Source organism: Belonocnema kinseyi, chromosome 9 (genome assembly GCF_010883055.1).
Source record: "Belonocnema kinseyi isolate 2016_QV_RU_SX_M_011 chromosome 9, B_treatae_v1, whole genome shotgun sequence".
Classification (NCBI taxonomy): Eukaryota; Metazoa; Arthropoda; class Insecta; order Hymenoptera; family Cynipidae; genus Belonocnema; species Belonocnema kinseyi.
Genome location: NC_046665.1, coordinates 57,011,803 through 57,033,113, shown reverse-complemented (window position 1 = coordinate 57,033,113; position 21,311 = coordinate 57,011,803). Strand labels below are relative to the sequence as shown.

The following is a 21,311-nucleotide window of genomic DNA, read 5'->3' as shown; positions in this document are numbered from 1 at the left end:
CGTTTTTTTTTTTGAAGAAAATGTAAATATTTGATTTGAAATAAATCACTACCACTTGGTTCATTTTTTACAATTTTAAAAATTCCCTGTTCATTTTGAAACAATGTAAAATCTCTCTTGATCATCATGAATAGTCTCACCAAAACCGAACAACAAAAGTTAAATATCTTAATTAGTTAACTTTCTTGATACAATTTAAATAATAAATTTAATGCTCTGTTAACAATTACAGAAAAATAAAACTAAATAAATTATTAAACTATAAACAAATGGAACTTAAAATTTTCATTAAAAATACTGTTGGCACGAATTAGTTTCATGCAGTGAATAGCCCTTATTTTACAATTGATGATCGAGGGTTCGAGTCCCTGTACCCATGGAATTAAAAAAAAAAAACTATTTTCAGCTATCCATATTTTTTTTAAACTATTTAATTACAAATTAATAATTTGATTATTATCATTACTAATAATCAGCGGCGGACTGGATCTCTAAGCGCAGGGTGGGAAGCATGTTTGGGGGCGCTTTAAAAAAAAAAAAAAGATGGACAGCAGGTTATTTCATGTTTAACCCTCCCCTACCCTGTACACACACATCCACATCCATTTGGATCGACAGCCACATCCATTTGTTTTTGAATTTTTTTCAATAAAACAGGTAAATTGATTGAAAAATTATAAGAATTGATTTAATTTAGCTCGTGATTAAAAATAATTTTAATTTCATTAATTTATTTAGTCATAATCGTAGAATTGAAATTATTTTAAACTATACAAGTCGATTGGGTTCAATTGTTCAAAATATTGTTGATTCGGATTGCTTCAATTGTTTTCAAGAAAGCAATTAAAATGATTGCAAAGTGATAAGAATTGATTTAATTTAATTCGAGGAAAACCATTAAATTTCATTAATTTATTAAGTTTTAATCGTATAATTAAAATTATTTAAAACTATACAAATCAACTGGGTTCAATTTCGCGAAATATTATTAATTTATGTTCTTCAATTGTTATCAATAACGCAATTACAATTGAAAAGTGATCAAAATTGATTCAATATGATTGGTGAAAAATATAGTCAATTTCACTCATAATACAAAATTCTTTAAAGCTATAGAATAGATTAGTTTAAATTACGTAAAACGTAATTGATTCTCATTCCGACAATTATTTTCTATAATGTAAGTAAAGTTATTGAAAAAAATAGAATTTGATTGGATTTATTTATGAAAATCTATTGAATTTCGTTAATTTTTATTCATTATTAAAATATAATTAAACTTTATTCAAAATTATTCAAATGAAGATGATTGAGATATGAATGATTATTGAGCTATCCAATGTTAATAATATTGAGAGATCTGGAAGAATATTTAAATGCGAGTCTCGATTGTAAAAAATATATTTTGATAATTTGAACATTCCAAACTTTAGCTTTTAACTAGTAATTATGTCAAATCCTGTCAAAATTTGATTATACATGTTAGGAGTTATATTGCTAGCAATTAATAAAAATTTGTTAATAAATGACAGAAACATGTACAATCCGTTCTGGCAAATACGGTATGCTTTACCAATTAATAATCAGCTGATCCAGCAGTATAGGAAATTGAGAAAAAAAGTACTGTCGATCATATCTCACTGCTACCAATAGAAAATCTACACGCGTACACGCGCGCGTGTTGAATGCCAGATGAGAAGATTTTTGGTTTTGCCTGATTAATTTTTCAGTATCTTTGTTTATACAAATATATTCGTACACAAAGCTGTTCTGGGGGCGTCCAAGTGTCCGCAGGGGCGCCACACCAATAGGGGCTAGGGTGGGCGTCCACCCTGAGGGTCCACGCCAGTCCGCCGCTGCTAATAATAATATAAGACCTGATTTTTTTATTGTGTAAAGGACAAATGAATAATAGAAGTTTTTTAACATTTGTTAGTGATGTACGGAAGAAAATTTTTTCATTATATTTTAAAGAAAATTAGATGTATAAAGTTATTTCAATTTATATTTAATATTTTGGAGAAAATAATTTTGTTTCAAAATTATTTTTCAAAGAAAAACTCATTTCTATTATTTTGAAACTGTTCGATTGTTTAAAAATATTTGATAATTTTGGTAATTTTGGAAGTCTTTTTCAATATTCTCATAAAAGTCATTATAAAAAATAAAAAATCATTTGAAATTTTCCCAGAAATCCTTCGTAACTTTTCGAATTTTCTGGGAACCTTTCAAAATTCTTTAAAATTTCCTTTTTTGCATCTTTAAATATTTAGATATTCTTGATTTTGTTTTAAATTATTTGAATTTTTTTTAATTTTTACATTCTTTTTAAGTCTTCTAAAAACTTCTGAATTTTAATCATTTGAAATCTGTTCAGCTTCCTATCAATTAAAAATGAATTCTTTTAAAATCTTTCAAAATTCTTAAAATGGTTCTTTCTCGAAATCTATAAGTCTTCGCTTAAGAAAAATTAATCTTTACAAGTTTAAGAGACTTTTGAAAACGTATAGATCTATTAAGCTTACTTGAATTTTTAACTAAAACTTTGTAATCTCACAGAATTAAAAAATTTTCCTCAAAACTCTTTTGCATTCTTTTTTTGAAGTTTTAGGAAACCATTCAAAACTGTTTAAAAATCTTTTTCAATTTCATCTTAAAGTTTATTTAAAAAAATAAAAAATCTAAAAAAATTTTCCAAGATCATGCCAAATATCATGCTTTTGTAACAAATGTAACAAAATTTCCAATATCTCACTTTTTGAAGTATTAGAAGTGATTAGCGTCAAAAAAATGAATGTCTTTATATCAAACATTTTTCACAAAATATTTTCAAAAAACATTATCAAAGAATATTTTGATTTTAAATCTTATAAAAGATCTGAAACAGATTTTATATTTCTAGATCAAAAAATGTGAAAATAGAAATAAAAACAAATAAGTTATCTGACAATAAACAAAAGACACTTGAAATAATCAGAAAAATACTTTTTGCGACAGTTTCTATAATGCAGTGAATAGAGGTTGTTTCGTGGATGGAATCCATTATAAAAGTAAATTCGTAAGGGCGGCAGTTAGCTATGAGGGTTAAGGCATAGCCCTGGAAATTCACATGCGTCAATTGTCGAGGGTTCGAGTCCCTGTACCCGTGGAATTTTTACAAATTCTAGGTCCATAGCTATCCAAAATATTTAAATATATATGAATTAGTAACAAACCCATCCTCTCAAATAAAAACCTTCTCGATTATCAACTTAATTCAAATCGATGTTGTTGATTCGGTGTAGATGATGATGTTATTGCTGTTTGTCTGAGATCATGATAAATTCTAGTAATGTTGTTGAAACGAATTGACATACTTCAGACAATTAAGATCTTATGATGTTAAAGATTTATTAAAAATTCTACGTTTCGAGTCAAAAACGCTCTTCTCATCAGGAAACAATACTTCTATGTTGGTCTACTTATTATAATTATGGAATTAGTAAAATAATAACTAATTAATAATTTATAATTAATAATAATAAATTAATTTTAATAATAAATAACTAATTCTATAATTATAATAAGTAGACCAATATAGAACTATTGTTTCCTGATGAGGAGAGCGTTTTGACTCTCGAAACGTAGAATTTTAAATAAAGGATCTATAACATCATAAGATTTTAATTGTCTGAAGTATGTTAATTCCTTTCAACAACATTACTGCAATTAAATATATATGTACAAATATAAACTAAGCGACAATAGTGTAAGCCGCTATTTTTATTATCTAAAGGATCAAGGATTAATTGAAGGTTTCTAATATTTCATTGAGGTGCTTAGGGAGATACGTTTTCCATTATAGAGAAATCAATATCCCCTTTGCAAACGAAAAAAAATCTAAAAAAGTGGGCTCGTCCGGGATTTGAACCCGGGACCTCTCGCACCCAAAGCGAGAATCATACCCCTAGACCAACGAGCCGTGATACTTTAAATTTTCTTTTCGTAAAAGTGCTCTTCGAAGTCGGACTTTTTAACGTGAAAGAATTTCAGTTATGAAATATAAATTGGAACACACGTAAGCAAAACTGTCTCCAGTTACTCCAGACATGCGGCAACTGCTTCGAAACAGTTCAGTCAAATTATGAAATTACAAACATCGTACATACAATTTGCTTTTAAATTATGCTCACTATGCTTATTAGGTTAATTATTGTTAAAGTCTTTTAAAAGTGAGCTACATGCTTAGCTTTCCTCTAAATTATTAAAGATAGTTTTCCAAGATTTATAAGATAATACTTGAAATACAGTAATGGCATCAAATTAAACGATAGGGACAAATTTTCCTTTGCGGCTTTAAAGGCTCGCTTACACAGCCAGTCACAATAAAAAATATATTTAAAATTTTTTTATAAATACAAAAAGTACCAAAAAAATCGGCATATCCGCGATTTGCACCTGGGATATCTCGCACCGTACGCGAAAATCGTACCCCTAGGCCTAGACCAACGAACCGTTCTATTTTAGAATGTTGAATTTTTTAATAAATTCTTTTGAGGTTATATTTTACAGTGACGCCTCCAATTGTTGTTGGAAAAGAATCATTAGATTGTCTAATTTTTCTTCCTCTTCAAAGCTTTAAAAAAATTCAGTTGGAAAATCCAGTTTATGAAAATTTATGAAGAGGATTTATGAAGCCCTTTGGAACCAACCTATGCTATCAATTCCGGTCTGGTTCGGCGAAATGTACAATTGTCAATATTTGAATTTCTTAATATTCTTATGTTTGGCTTGGAAATTATATATTAACTAAATAAAATAAAATATAGACAAATTCTTTTGTTTAAAAAGTGAGAAATCACACAAGGATGTTAGCAAAATAGAAAAAAAGAATGTTTCAAATTTTTTTTCTTAAAAAAGTGGGCTCGTCCGGGATTTGAACCCGGGACCTCTCGCACCCAAAGCGAGAATCATACCCCTAGACCAACGAGCCATTATGTCTTAAAATTGTTATTCGTAAGTGCAATTGCAATGTATTCTTTTATGCACGAAAGTCTTAGTTATGAAACATAAATTGCAAAAGAAGATTATACATATTTTTTTAAATATGTAGCACACAAAACTCTTGCAAATATTTTAACAAAATTTTAAAAGATCTTCGAAGTTTGTCAAATTTTACTGTGAAAAAACTTCTAACACTTGATTTTATGAAAATAAATAAAAGATACATTAACTTTTCTACATAAACTACAATAATAATTACAAAGTCGGTATATTATAATTATAAATAAATGAAGTTTCTAAACCATTATAATCAATGCTAATGTTAACAGGTTTTTTGTGAAAATTGCATGCTCAACATATTATTTTGGTTTTAAAGCATTTTAATTTGTTTCAACAATTTTTTCTTCTGTAAAACTTGAAAAGTTACTACTGTCTGAAATTTATAACTTTGTTAATGAATGCTAAGAATAATATTTTTTGTCAAAGAGGGCTTGCAATTATTTAAACAATTAATAATAATCATCCACTTACGCCTATTCAGACCAGAACTTATAACCTAATTATTTCAGTTCCATTTCGTTGAAATAAAAAAACACTTAGCGACATAATTTTAAAAAAAACGAAAAAATAGAATTTTCTTCATCTTTCCCCTAAAAAGGAACAAGTTATATTAATTTTTTAAACAATTGAAAACTGTCTTTCACAAGAAACATTGTTCTTAGCTTTCATAAACTGCTACATTTCCACCTAAATACATTTTTCAGTCTAGAAAGAGAACAAATTGGAACCAAATTACGATTTGACGGAAAAAATTATTTCTAATACAAACCAAAAATATCATATAATCATTTAATTCTGAATTTTATTTCATTTTTTTAAGGTTTTATAGGAACAATTGAAAAATTCGAGACAATAAAGTTCTGAACACTGTAAAATTCATGAAAACGGAAATATTTGCAATAGAACATTTTCGAAGTTGAAAAACAAAAAATGGTTGTTTGGTCAATATTATTAATTTACTAAAAATACAATAATAGAATATTTTGAAACAAAAATCAAGAATTTTTTCCTAAAGTTTGTGTTTTTAAAAAAATTAGTTTAAATATCTCATTATTGTATTGTTAATAAATAAATAACATTTGCGTCGCATATTTTTTAATTTGGAAATCTTCTGTCAGAAATGTTCAAATTCGGTGATATTATAAAATTTTCTGGAATTTTAGTATTCGATATTTTTCAGTTCGGGATTTTTATATAATTTTAAAACTTAAAAAAAAAACGAATTGTCGACATCAAAATCTCCATAACTACCTTTAATAAAATTGTTTAAAAATCCTGCAAAAAAGAAAATATTTCCGATACAAAGCTTTATAAACTCTAAGAAAAAAGGAAAATTTTTTTAAAAATTTCAGATTAAGGTGATATAAAAAATGGGTTCGTCCGGGATTTGAACCCGGGACCTCTCGCACCCTAAGCGAGAATCATACCCCTAGACCAACGAACCTGATACAAGAGGTTTATATGCATATTAATGTCGAATTAATTATAAGTACTTCGGGTTTGAAAATACAATATTCTCTGCTTCATAGACGTAATAATAATAATTATTATTATAAAAAATAATTACCATTATTATTATTATTATAACAATTTATAAAAAAATGTAATGTTAAAATAAAAAAAACTTTTTTCAAATTATATTAATGTAAAAAATGGTTTGGTCCGGGATTTGAATCCGGGACCTCTCGTACCCTAAGCAAAAATCATACCCCTAGACCAACGAACAGATGTGAAAAATGTATATGCATAGGAACGTGTTCTTCATTATACGTACTATGATTTTCACAATGTTGCAGGCTCCGTTTCATATACATACTTATTAACAATAAAACAATTTAATAAAAAAATGTTTAAATATTAAAATAAAAATGAAATTACAAGTGTTAAAATAAAAGGGCATAAAAAGATTAAAATCGAAAAAACAACTTTCTTTCTGCTTAAATTAATATAAAAAATGGGTTCGTCCGGGATTTGAACCCGGGACCTCTCGCACCCTAAGCGAGAATCATACCCCTAGACCAACGAACCTGATGTAAGAAATCCATAAGCATATTAATATGTAAAAAAATGTTATAATAAAAAACTTTTTTCTGCTTAAATTAATATACAAAAATGAGTTCGTGCAGGACTTGAACTCGGAACCTCTCTCGGACTCTAAGCGAGAATCATACCCCTAGCCGAACAAACCGATGTAAGAAATCCATATGCGTATGGACGTGTTTTTAATTCTACTTACCATGATTTTGAAAATACTGAAGGCTCCGTTTCATATACGTCATTAATAATAATAAAATAATGTATTTAAAAAAAAATTAAAATTTAAAGAAAAAAAACATTCAAAATGTTAAAATTACAAAAATATGAAAGTTAAACGAAAAGAAAACTTTTTTCACTCTGAATTAAAATTTTAAAAAATGGGTTCGTCCGGGATTTGAACCCGGGACCTCTCGCACCCTAAGCGAGAATCATACCCCTAGACCAACGAACCGATATGTAAAATTGTTATACATATGAAAGTATGCTGGTACCAAAAGTGATTGGCCTGGAGAAATTTAGGTCACTGTTACTGGTTACCTGCATTCTACAGCGTTGAGAGGAAAGTCGAGATGCCAAACGTCTTTCTTAAAAAATAACATATATATTTATAACATTTATGCCCTTCTATTTTAATAATTATACAGGAAAAAATATTCTGTACACAAAAAGTACAATCTTTTGTCTTATGATATTGTTATCTTTTCTGCATGTATCAATAAATAAATTTAATATTTAATAGTTTCATTTAATTTATTCTTACTTAGTTATATGTATTCTATTTATTTATTCATGAGAAATACAATCTCAATGTTGTATTCATGATGAGCACTTATGAAATAATTCGAATTCTTTTTTTCGCGCAAGTGATTGTACTGAATTAAAAAAAGAGAATATTGCACCGAAAGAAATTAAAATGATTAATTATTATATTTAAATTATTGTTTTATGGTTCTGGAATAGAATTCAATTTAAGAGTTTCACTTTCTTAGATTATACCAGTCTGCTTGAGGCTGTAAGTAAACAGCAAATAAGACAATCATGATAAAAACTGAACCCAGATTTTATAATGCTGATACAAGTCCGTATTTCGCAACTAATTAAACAGTTAAAAAAATTATTAGATTCAAAGAAAATTTCTTTAAATTAAAAAAAAAATTATTGGATCTCAGCCAAAGAATAGTTCATTTGATACAAAATAATTTCTTTCGATTCACAGAAATTACTTTGGTTCAGAGAAATGTTTTTTTCGTTCTTACGGAAAGTTTTCTTTTATTTAAAATAATTTTCCTAGTTTTAAAGTTATTTTTTTCTTTTAAAAAACTTATTCTAAAGAAACGATTTCCTTAATTCATGAAAAACATTTTGATTAAAGAATTCAAATTTTTTTATTGATTCAAAAGATATTTCCTCAGTTTCGTAAAAAATAAATTGTTTTGCAAAATATTTCAAATTCAAAATTGAATAAACTGATTGCAGATCTTTCATAGATACATAAAAAATGTTCTTGCGGACACCATATCTAAAAAAATAATAAAATTTTATATTAGGGATCTAATTTTTTTCTTTGAATTTCCATGCGTGTTGTCCTCAAATTTGTTTTCATCCACAAAAAAATTAATTTATTTTGTTTTTAAAAATAAAAGCTAATTATAGGTTCCGCAAAGCCCATAAAAGTTTAACACGTATATTCCATAAGCAAAAAATAAGTTTGTCTAATATTGATTTACAATCGTAAATATTGGGTGCATTGAGGTGTAAATCAAATTTTCTATTTAAAATTAACCATAGATTACAAATTTAAACTTATTTTCTAAAAATCTCCCCCATAAGTTTGTTTTATAGGGTCCCAAAAAAACTTAAAAGTGAAAATTGGGTTTTGCGAGTCTTTGGCGTAAATTAAGATTTTTTGCGATTTTTCAAAATAATAATTATTTAAACCATTTATTATTTTCCATACCAATATTTTCTTAGAGTAATTATAGAAAGTTGATACTTTTTATTCAAATTTTTCACTTTTTGTCTACTTCTTAACCATAGTGAGGTAACAATCAACTCAAGTTAACTAAAATATTGGCAAAACAATTGATTATTATTTTAAATAATATTCTCATTAAGTAATGCTAGAAATTTGCGGTCTTTCTTTAAATATTCAAATTTTGGTCCACATTTCACTTAGATTGTTGTTATTATTATTATTACACCATTAAGCCATTTCCCTTTCGGGGTAGGCGTGACTCACTCGGTAGGGGAAAGGGGTAGTGTGTGGAAGGGATAGAGATTTTTCAGATTGATCCACAATTCTCGTGCTATTTAAGTAAATAACACGTTCCTTCCGCAACACTGCTCAGACCCAGGTTACTGATCAATCTCTCTAGCAATCACCCCAAGCGAAGAACCTCACCAAGTCGTTATGTAAGGTTCCCCACTTGGGTCCATTAGTGGCCAAGGTCTTTTGTTTCAGGCTTCATTCACTCTACTGAAACTCTTTTTATTAACTATTTGTCGCTATACCTTTCTGTCCTGTCATACTTCTCTAGCTTCTTTTATGTCCATGCATTTTTTTATGCCGGCTCTCGTGTTTCTGTGACTTCTTATGTCTCTTCTAACTAGGGTCTCATTCACACATTCTAACCATTCTTTCCGCGGTCTACCTCTGGGCACTCTGCCATTTACTTTACCTTGATACACTTGTTTTGTTAGTCGTTCATTTGGCATTCTCTCAACATGTCCGAACCATCTTAACCGATTTCTTTCCCATGTATCTACCAGGTCTCTTCTGCACCACATTCTTTTAGAATTGTCTCGTTAGTTACTTTGTCCATCAGGGTTTTTCCGCATATTATGCGCATGCATCTCATGTCAATTGCGTTAGTCTTACTCTTATCTTTTTCTTGAAAAATCCATGTCTCGCTACCATATAGTACTGTCGGTAAAAATATGGAATTATGTATTGCCATTTTAGCATTATTTGATATATTTTTACTTTTGATAAGGGGACCTGCTCTACCAATAACCTTCTTACCTTCATTTATTCGTCTATCTAATTCCTCATCTATCTTCCCGTCCCTAGTAAATAAGCTACCAAGAATACGAACTTATCAACTAGTTCAATTCTCTCATCATTTAATAAAATATTGCATAGTATTTTCTCACTCTTTCCTTCAAACACCATAGTTTTTGTTTTATTTGCGTTAATTTTGAGGCCCATGCTCTTCATGCTTGCATCTAGTTTATTCAACATTCTTTGTAAGTTTTCGATAGACTCTGCCATAACAACCTTATCATATGCGAACGCTAACCCACATACCCTTACTGTTTGGAGATCCCCACCCTCTTCCACGTGCAGAAATCGCCAGATTTCATACTTAATACCGATCTGGCCCCGACCGGGATTCTCGATCTGGCCCTGATCTGTAGAATTCTGTGGCCCAGATTTGGGCCAGACCAGGCCAGACCGATTTCCTACCGTAACGCCATCCATATGCGCTCACAGAATTAGTGCTGATTATTGTTTTTTGATAGTGCAGTGAAATTGAAATATTATTCGTTTATAATAATTTCTAAATGATTTAAAATGCCTAAGGCAAGTACGCCACGTGTTCGGAGGCACCGAACACTAACCAATATACCTCGAAACCTCCGTGAGGAAAATGAAAGTAAGTAATTAAGCCCTGGGGCTAATTGAAAGCTAACCTCAAATCTTGGAAATCTTAAAACCTTTTTGAATATTATTTTTAAATAATATTCCAAACTGTAAAATTATTTTCAATTTTCCTACGAATCGTACCAAAAAGTTTTTATTCTTTTGAAACTTTTAAATTATTTGAAATCATTTCAAGCTTTTAATTAATTTTGAATCTTTTTAAAACATCTAAATGCGTCTTAAAATAATTTAATTTTTTCTATACAATTAATAAGTTTTCAATTGCTATTTGAACAACTAAATTCAACAATTTCACTTGCAAATGTAACATTTTTTTTAAAAAGAATCATCAGACTTGAAACGTTCGAAGTTTAAAAGCTCTTCTAAATTTTAACGATTCAAGGGTTTCTATATTAAACAATTCAGTTTCAAATTGTTAATTTAAAAATATTTGGTTTCAGTTAATTATTCTCTTAAATGAACCGTCAAATATTGCTACATATGAAATATTTGTTCTTTTTTCTTTAATTAAAAAATGTTTAATCGAATGCATAAAAAATTGATTATTTCAAACTGACACAATATTTTTAATTTAAAGAAAGCCTTTAATTACAAATACATTATTATGAAGTTATTTTTAATTTAAAAATAGTTTATAAAGTTTTAGGCAGACGTTTGAATTATTTAATGACTAAGATTTCGAATTGAAACAGTTAATTTTTTCCACGTTAAGATCTGGAAAATTCTGAATCTTGAGCGGATTTCGAATCGTTTTGTAAAGTGAATTATTGTTCCCTTTTAATACCTAAATTACATATTCATTTAAAAAATAATTTATTTATATTTACTGTTAATAAAATACAAATATTTTTTATACAAAATTGTCAACTTCAAACGGTTTTAATTTTTAGTTTATTAAGTCTTCAAGACTGCATTTTGAAATTCTCTAAATTAAAAATAAAAACCTAAAATGAAAAATCTCTAAAGTAAAAAATTTTTAAATTACATATTGTGAGCTGAATGATATCATCATTGAAATCGATAAAAATTCAATTTATTATTTATAAAAATTTTGAAATCGATCTTAGGCAGATTTTTTTTTCAAATATTTATAAAATTTCCGGTAAAAAAGTATAATCACTTTCCTTTCCCGGATTTTCTCTTATTCAACAAATTCCCAGCGATTTTCCGGTTTTCCAGCCCAGCGACCAGCCTGAGAGTTTTATAATTCATTTATTTTATTTTTTTTAGAAGCAGAAGCAGCGATCAGTGATAATTCCATGAGCGATGAAAACACAGAAACAACAGAGGAAGCGGCTCTAAGTCATATTGGAACAATTATTGGAAATTCCAAAGATTGGGGTGGCCATCGAAAGCAGACGACTCTACACTAGAAAACACTTTTTTTAAGGTTCTAGTTAAACAGAATTAACTTAAGGTCATTTTGATATTTAATAAATAATAATATTTATACTTTATAAATCTCTTTTTATTCGCGAAATGCATAAAATGTATTATTATGAGACCGATCGGGCACCGACCGGGCACCGATCGGGTTTCCCGATCTGGCCCCGACCTGGGCGTGTGTTTAATCCGCGGTTTGGCCTCGACCAGGAATCCTGATATGGGTCCGACCCGGCCCGGTCTGGCCCCGCCTGGGGCCAGCTCAAAATTTCTGCACGGGTCGTCGAAGAGAGCCATTCTTAAACACTTGTCCATAAATAATATAAATAACCATGAAGACGTAACGCATCCTTGTCTAACTCCTTGAATAATATCGAAACAGTCACTCAGTTTCCCATTCACTCTTACACTCGCTTTGCTACCTGTATATATTGTTTTTATAGCTTGTAGGATCCATCAATTGACTCCAGACTCTTTCAGGACTTCTCAAAGTTTACTTCTATCTGCCTTGTCAAAAGCTTTTTCTGGGTCAACAAATGCACAGAAAACTTTTTTTCCTACTCTCAAACTTTTTTCTGTTATTTGCCTTAAGCCAAATATTTGATCCGTACATGACCTTGCTGGCATAAACCCACTTTGTACTTCCCCAATCTTTGCTTCTGTTATTTTCATTACCCTACGAATAAGTATTTTTGAATATATTTTACTTACGATGCTTAATAAGCTAATCCCTCTGTAATTATTGCACTCGCTTTTATCTCCCTTTCTCTTGTATATTGGTACGATAATCGCTTTTTTCCAATCGTCTAGGACGTCTAACATCTCTAAACATAAATTTATCAATTCGCATACTCTATCCCGTGCAGAAATCTCGGTCTGGCCCCGATCGGGGCCAGGCCAGTCCAGGTCGGGTCCCGATCGGGAATCCTGGTCGGGGCCAGTCCGCGCATGAAACCCACGCCCAGATCGGGGCCAGGTCGGGACACCCGATTGGGAAACCCGATCGGTGCCCGATCGGTACACGATGAGTCTCATTATAATCCACTCATGAATTTCACAAATGGAGTTTTAACATAAGTAAACACGAAACTATCGAATAGTCCTCTCCTTTCGAAGGCCACCTTGATATTTTAAGTTAAAATTAACGTACTACAAGCACGAAAAGAAAAGGTTTCAGAATACAAAATTGAATTATGCTTTTGAAAATCGTAAAATTATTGTGGATGGTATCAGTTTCGAGGAAAGGGTTTGTTTTGTATGAAAAAAATGGATGATAACCAGAAATATTTTAAGCAACAATGTTAATTTCTTGAAAATATGTTTCATATGAAACTTTTTAACAAATTAGAAAGTTTTTTCGCAAAAAGATTCCCTACAACTTGACATTTTCGAATGCTTTCAAAGAAAATCATCGGGAAATAAGCTATGATTTACGATCTATTAACATTTTACTGCAAATAAATTCAGTTTTCTGTCAATTGCATTACTTCTTGAAAAATTCAAGAAGGTGGTTGTAGATAAAAACTTCGTTTATCATTTTAAACATCGCGCGAAAGCAATTAGATGCCAAATGCGACGCATGCGCAGTTGAGTAACTAATTATTGCTGGAATGTTATGAAAATTTGTCCTTAATGTATTTCTGTATTAAATTTATTATTAGTACAGTATCAAAGTATCAATAACATAATCGATTGTATCACATATTTTACTCTTATAATTTAAAAACATTACAATTTTGTGCATACTGCAATTAATTTCTTGTCAATAGATTTGATAATTCTAACTCTACATTAAATCAAAAAGCCTTGAGTTCTTTAATAATAATTGAAAACAAAATAACTTAATCAATTTCATCATATAATAATATTTGACGCATTTGATGGTAAATATACTAATTTTACGTCAAACAATTTAATTAATTATTAATTTATTTGAGGTTAGGTTTCAATGAGCCCGCAGAGTGTAATTACTTACTCTCATCTTCCTCGCACAGGTTTCGAGGTCTACTGACTGGTGTTTGGTGCCTCTGAACACGTGGCTTACTCGCCTTGTGCATTTATAAACATTGCTAGAATATTTCAAACGAGAATTATGTATACAAATTTCACTGCACTACCAGAAAAAACAAGCAGCACTAGTTCTTCGAGCGCATGGAGATGGCGTTTCAGTAGGAAATTGGTCTGGCCCAGTCGGGCCCATGTATGGGCCACACGGTTCTACCGATTATGGCCAGATCGGGAAATCGGATCGGGGCCAGATCGGTATTACGTTTGAAATCGGGCGATTTCTGCACGGGATGTGGTATGTACTCGCCACCGTGTTTAAGCATTTCAGCGTTAATACCGTCTACCCCGGCAGCCTTACCGTTTTTCAAGTTCTTAATACAAGTTAAAAAACATAATTGTTCCGGCAATTTATTATTATTTTTAATAATATTCTGTTTGAATAATACTAAGAAAGTTACGTTTTTTCTGAAATATTCAACTTTTTCATTTTTGTCAACTTTCCTCTTATAGTGGCTTAATAATTGATGGAATTTGACAAAAGGATTGTTTAAACAAATTGTTATTGTTTATAACTATCTTCCCCTATCGTAATGGTAGAAAGTTACTGGTTCTTCTGCCATTTTTAGCTTTTCTTTGACAAAAAAGAAAGATACTATTGAACAAGTTATTTTTGCTTCAGTTTATTTACAATTTGTTTGTAACTAAAACCCAAAGCAAAGTAAAAAATTTAGACAAAAACGCAACTATCTGGTATTAATATTAGAGAATGTAATTATAAGGAATAATAATTTTTTTTTTAATTGTATTTGTTAGATTACACAAATTATAATCACACTGTTAATGTAAAGTGGACAAAATTTTGAAAATGTTAAAAAAGCTGCAACTCTCTAACAATATTCAAAGAGAATAATGTTAAAAAAAAATAAAATGTGTAAAAACTTATGGCACTCAACATTAATTGATTGCTACCTTACTCTAATTCAAGATTGGACAAAAGGTGAAAAATTTATTGTAGAAAAAACTGCAACTTTCTAGCATAGCGCCTTGCTCTATTTTAAAAGTTTAAAATAAGTTTAAATCTTTTTTAAACTGTGACTTTGAACCTTATTCAAGGAGGAAATTGCTAAAAACAATAATTAATTACTTGAACAATTATATTGATTAGATTGCACTAATTATTATTACTTTACTGAGTGAAAAGTGAACAAAAAGTAAAAAATTTCAGAAAAAACGAAACTATGTGGCATTAATATATGAGAAGATATTTATAAACATTAATAATTTGTTTTAAAAAAATACCTTTAATAAATTGCATGAATTATGATTTCATTTTAAGTGAAAAGTAGAGAAAAGGATTAATATCTCAGAAAAAATCGTAACTTTCTAACTTTACTCAAAGAGAATATTATTAAAAATAATAATAAATTTTTAAAGCAATTATGTTTGTTAACTTGAAATAATTATTACCTTACTATAACTGGAAAAAGGATAAAATGTGAAAAATTTCAGAAAAAACCGCAACTATCTAGCATTACTCTAAAAGGAGATGGTTATAAACAATAATAATTTGTTTAACTAATTATATTTCTTAAACTAAGTTCATTATCACCACGCTTTAAGTAAAAAATCGACAATAAGTTAACAATTTCAGAAAATACCGTAACTTTCTAGTTTTTTTTAAAGATAAAATTATTTAAAATAATAATAAATAGTTCAAACAATTATTTTTGGTAGTATCAAATAATTATTTCCGCATCCTGAGTAAAAATTTGACAAAAAGATGAAAATTGTAGAAAAAAGCGCAACTTTCTAACATTATTTAAAGAGAATATTGTCATAATTTATAATAATTGATTCAAACAATTATATCTTTTTAATTTAATTGTTTATTGCCTTATTCTAACTGAAAAGCTTAAAATAAATTTAATAATATAAAAAAACGCGACTTTTAAATCTATTATAAGAGAAAATTGATAAATAAAATAATACATTGTTTAAACAATTAAATGTACATATAATTATCAGTAGAAAGTAGTACATTATGTACTGGAACAATTTCAATTAAAAAAAGAAAAACATGATTATCGCTGAAACCTCACAAATATCAATTTTTACTTATGGGGTTTTTTTGGACCCTATAAAACACACTTAGGGTGATCAATTTGCTTCGTATTTTATTGCGAATCGTGAAGAGAAATCTTGATTTTTTAACTCGATTCAGCCAATATTGACGATTCTGAATAACATTTACAAAAAAGTCTTTTTATCTTAGGGGAAATAAGTTTTTAATTTGCCGAATATCTCAATTTTTTTTATACTGAATTTTTTTGGGAATACGAACAAATTTGGGGGCGATATGTATGAAAATTCGAAAAAATTATGAATTATGAATACCTCTCGCACCCAAAGCGAGAATCATATCCCTAGAACAACAAGCCGATATGTTAATGATTGTTGAATAATATTTATTTAACTTTCGAATGTACATCAGAAAATTCTGCTTGCGTTCGAATAAATTTCATTCACGTAACATACACGGATAAACGCTCAACATATGTAAAAATGTCGGATTCAGCTGTTTTAAGGCGATGTGAAATTAAGCAATATTGTGCTACTTTTGGAAAATGTAAACAGGGCCTCATTGCAGATACTTTTTAGGTAATTAAAAGCAAATTTATGGATTAAAAAGTATAAATCTGCTTGAGTCAATATAGCACTTCCTCTATTTACTTTAATTTTAAATTTCAAAATTTATTTGATTTGGAAGATTAATAATTTAATTACAAATCTTTGCAATTCAAATGTTGACAAAGGTAACTCTTTAAAATTTCTCTTATTCATTTATTATTTCTACTGATTACAATTAAATACTGAATTCTATCTATGAATCCGTAACTTTTTACTGTCGGATCTGTAAAACTTACTAATTCACCAGTAAGTATAATTAAAAAAGCTGGAAAGGTTGAAAATTTTTTAGTCTGTAATTTTTATGCTTTACTTTCGAAATTTCGTCATTTTATGAGAGTTTTAATTTTTAAAATTAAAAATTAATATTCAGGCACGTTTTAAAATTAGAAATCCGTCATTTTTAGCCTTATGCAAAATTTCTTCAACTTGGAAGATTGAGAATTGGAAAGTTGACTTTTGATTTTCGATAACATCGCAATTTTAGAATCATGTATAGAATTCCTGAAAATAAAATCAAGATTCCAAAGACCAAATTTGGACAACCACCATTAAATGTTCCTATTCTAATTAAAAAAAGGATCCCCATAAAAAAATTCTCAGGACAAAAGAAAAAGAAAAAGAGGAGAGAATAATGAAAAGGCAACTAATCAAATCCCCTTCCTTCTCTTTTTTATTTCTTTCTTTTTTATTATTTTCTCTCGTCTTTTTTATTTTTATTATTATCAAATCACAATAAAACAACCTTTATAAATAATATTCACAAACGTTTCGTTAATCATACAGTACTCATGAAAACTTATGAAACCTCACTGCTAAAAATAATTAATCATATTATCATAAATTTTGTTTAATTTATCCAAAACAGTTTTTAAATTAATTGGTAACTCATTTTGTTTTTTTATATAAAGTACTTCCAAACATTTTTTATTTTTCTCATTACTTTCATTAGTAAAATTTCAACATTATCTCAGTCAAACTCGTGGTAAACATCAACAAATTGCTTTCTATGGCTGGCAGGAACATTTTTATAAGAAGGTCCCAAACAAACATCACTTTTGTGTAAGTCATCTTACAGATCTTGCAAATGATCTTTTCGACAACACTACCTTTTTCGAAATGAGCTAAGTGATCTCTGCAAAAAGTTATTATTGAATCCATTAAAAATATTATACGGAAAATAGAATAAATCTTAAACTTTTTCAACATAAATTCAATAGCTTTTTAAATTTCACCAAAAAATGGAAGAACAAAAGTATTAAAAGAACTATATTCCTTCAATTATTTCTGATTCACTGTATGTATGTACCTGAATATGTAATTTTCCTATACCAATTAGTAATAATATTACCATCCCCCGTGCAGAAATTTTGATCTGGCCCCGGGCGGGGCCAGACCGACTCGGGTCGGGCCCATATCGGGATTCCTTCTCGGGGCCAGACCGCGGATTAAACGCACGCCCAGGTCGGGGCCAGGTCAGGACTACCGATCGGAAAACCCGATCGGTGCCCGGTCGGTGCCCGATCGGTCTCATAATAATATATTTTATGCATTTCGCGAATGAAAAGAGATTTACAAAGTATAAATATTATTTTTTATTAAATATCAAAATGACCTTAAGTTAATTCTATTTAACTATAACCTTAAAAAAAAGTGTTTTTTAGTGTAGGGTCCTCTGCTTTCGATGGCTACCCCAATCTTTGGAATTTCCAATAATTGTTCCAATATGACTTAGAGCCGCTTCCTCTGTTGTTTCTGTGTTTTCATCGTTCATGGAATTATCACTGATCGCTGCTTCTGCTTCTATAAAAAGTAAAATAAATAAATTATAAAACTCTCAGGCTGGCCGCTGGACTGGAAACCGGAAAATGGCTGGGAATTTGTTGAAATAGAGAAAATCCGGAAAACGACAGCTCACAATGCGTAATTTAAAAATCGCTTACTTTAGAAATTTTTCATTTTAGGTTTTTATTTTTAATTTAGAGAATTTCAAAATGCAGTCTTGAAGACTTAATAAACTAAAAATTAAAACCGTTTGAAGTTGAAAATTTTGTATAAAAAATATTTGTATTTCATTAAATAATGCAAACGTCTGCCTAAAACTTTATAAACTATTTTTAAATTAAAAATAACTTCACAATAATGCATTTGTAATTGAAGGCTTTCTTTAACTTTAAAACATTGTTTCAGTTTGAAATAACCAATTTTTTATGCATTCGATTAAACATTTTTTAATTAAAGAAAAAAGAAAAAATATTTCATATGTAGTAATATTTGACGGTTCATTTAACAATAATTAATTGAAAGCAAATATTTTTAAATTAACAATTTGAAACTGAATTGTTTAATATAGAAAGCCTTGAATCGTTAAAATTTTGAAGAGCTTTTAAACTTCGAACGTTTCAATTTTGATGGTTCTTTTTTAAAAAATATTACATTTGTAATTGAAATTGTTGAATTTAGTTGTTCAAATAGCAATTGAAAACTTATTAATTGTATAGAAAAAATTGAATTATTTTAAGACGCATTTAGATGTTTAAAAAAGATTCAAAATTAATTAAAAGCTTGAAATGATTTCAAATAATTTAAAAGTTTCAAAAGAATAAAAACTTCTTAGTACGATTCGTAGGAAAATTGAAAATAATTTTACAGTTTGGAATATTTAACAAAAATAATATTCAAAAAGATTTTAAGATTTCCAAGATTGTTAAAAAAGAATGTGGAAGATTTTAAGAATTTTCTTTAATTTTCCAGGAGTTTCTAAATGTTATAGGGAACTTTCTTTTCATTTTAAAAGATATTTAAAAATTCTAAAAAAATTAAAAATAAGTTTAACGTTGAATAAATTTAAAACAACTTCTACATTTCTCAAGATTTTGAAATAAAATTTTGAAGCCTTACAAGGTTGTTTCAAGTATTTAGGATAAAAATAATGTCACTTCCAATTTAAAAAGTATTAAGTTACACAAATTAATTTTTTTAATTTTTAACGTATTTAGCTTGAAATTGTTAAAAATATTTAATTAAAAATTTTTTTAAATTCATTGATTCTTTAATTCACACCTTTGAAAATGATAACGTGAATTTATATTTTTAGAATTGAATCTGACTCTTTGAACTCATTATTTTTTTTAAATTCTAAATTTTGCAGTTTATGTACATTTCATGTGAAGTTGTTCAATTGAAAAGTGTTAGAGCCTTTCATTTTTTACGTTTGAATTACTGAGCAATTGAATACATTTTTTAATTAAAAAACTCTTACAATTCAATTTCAAAAGTTTAAAATGTAAGAGTTTAATTTTGAGTGCTTTAATTGGTAGATTATTTTTTGTTACTGCAAATGAAAATTTTTTAGCTTTAGAGTTCGAATTTTTTAATTTACAGTATCTATTCGCGCGCAGTTTAAGATGCTAAAAAATATTATTTTTATTGTTTATTATAAATAAAGACATTTCGACTTATAAAAATGTCCATTACATCGATATCAATGACTCTTAATAATAGTAAAAATTAATCAAATACATATTCCGTGAATTAAAATTATCCTTTAGATTGTGTACAGAATATGTATTTAATTAATTTTTTTATCAAGATTCATGAATTTCTATCTAATGGCATTTTTAAAAGTAGAAATTCCATTATTTATGATAAAGAGTAGAAATAATGTATTTTAGCATTTTAAACTGCGCGCAAATAGCAACCAATTAGACTTCGAGTGTAACGCATGCGCAGTTGAGTAAGGATCTCTTGTTGGGAGCACTTGATCGATTGGTATTTTGTTTTTACTACTTGATTCTGAAATTCATGTTATGAAAAGGTGTCCTTCATGTATTTTGATAATAAATTTACTATTTAAAAAAATCTGAAATGCACTTTTGATTTTGTCACATATTCTATTATGATAAGATCACTATTTTTGGAGATTACCTATTTTGACTATCATTAGTTAACATATTTTATAACAGATTTTATCATTTTAACTCTACATTAAATTAATAAAAAATTAATATAAATGGATAAAATAGTACAAAACAATATAAACAATATGATAAATACGTTGATAAAATGATTGATTTTTCACTGATAAAATGATTTTACCTAAAACTGTGTTGACATCAGCCGGAAATTCATTTTCAAGTGGATCCAAATTTTCTGCTTCGTATAAATTCATCAATTAAACGGGTTGGGTAGTATTAACTTCCGGATCACTTACATTTCCATCTATAATAATTTCATTCGTATTGATTAAAAAAATAAAATTTAATTGATGATCACTTTATTTGAGGTTAGGTTTCAATTAGCCCCAGAGCTTAATTACTTACTTTCATTTTCCTCACGCACGTTTCGAGGTATACTGGTTGTTGTTCGGTGCCACCGAACACGTGGCGTACTTGCCTTAGGCATTTTCAATCATTAAAATATTATAAAGGAATAATATTTCAATTTCACTGCACTATCGAAAAACAATAATCAGCACTAATTCTGTGAGCGC

General features: G+C 28.6%; 5 non-coding genes across 5 annotated transcripts; all 5 read right to left on the bottom strand.

Moving 5' to 3' along the window:
* Positions 1-3,889: 3,889 nt before the first annotated feature.
* On the bottom strand, positions 3,890-3,961 carry Trnap-ugg. The gene has a single exon. It is a non-coding gene; the product is annotated as a tRNA-Pro (tRNA).
* A 939-nt stretch (positions 3,962-4,900) lies between these two features.
* Positions 4,901-4,972, bottom strand: Trnap-ugg. Its single transcript has one exon. It is a non-coding gene; the product is annotated as a tRNA-Pro (tRNA).
* Positions 4,973-6,415: 1,443 nt separating this feature from the next.
* Trnap-agg lies at positions 6,416-6,487 on the bottom strand. The gene has a single exon. It is a non-coding gene; the product is annotated as a tRNA-Pro (tRNA).
* A 512-nt stretch (positions 6,488-6,999) lies between these two features.
* On the bottom strand, positions 7,000-7,071 carry Trnap-agg. Its single transcript has one exon. It is a non-coding gene; the product is annotated as a tRNA-Pro (tRNA).
* A 388-nt stretch (positions 7,072-7,459) lies between these two features.
* Positions 7,460-7,531, bottom strand: Trnap-agg. The gene has a single exon. It is a non-coding gene; the product is annotated as a tRNA-Pro (tRNA).
* Between the last annotated feature and the right edge of the window lie 13,780 nt (positions 7,532-21,311).